General features: G+C 44.8%; 1 protein-coding gene across 1 annotated transcript in view; it reads right to left on the bottom strand.

Annotated features, from left to right (window-relative positions):
- The window catches only part of LOC119585110 (orphan steroid hormone receptor 2-like), a gene marked incomplete at its 5' end in the record, with an annotated part of 37,005 nt that overhangs the window by 36,026 nt on the left and 740 nt on the right, over nt 1-239 (bottom strand).

Genomic DNA, 239 nt, shown 5'->3' with positions numbered 1-239 from the left:
GCACCTCTAAGTCGTCTCAACACTGCACCTTTCCTACTCTCTGTCTCCCAAGTGTTTTCGTTCTAATTTCCATGGATCTTGAGATGGTCATCTTTCCTTTCTTAGGTAATATAAAAAAGAAGGTATGGTTATTGATGACAGCGTCTCAATGCACGTGCCCGACATTCATAACACGGGTATCGAGGCTCGTGTTGTGTTTTTCCTTCCGCTGTCAAGGGGTGTGGGAATGACTCAGTTGA

The sequence above is a fragment of the Penaeus monodon genome, chromosome 19, assembly GCF_015228065.2.
Source record: "Penaeus monodon isolate SGIC_2016 chromosome 19, NSTDA_Pmon_1, whole genome shotgun sequence".
In the NCBI taxonomy this organism is placed as follows: Eukaryota; Metazoa; Arthropoda; class Malacostraca; order Decapoda; family Penaeidae; genus Penaeus; species Penaeus monodon.
The sequence above is the reverse complement of the archived record's forward strand: the minus strand, read 5'-3'. Positions and strand labels throughout refer to the sequence as shown.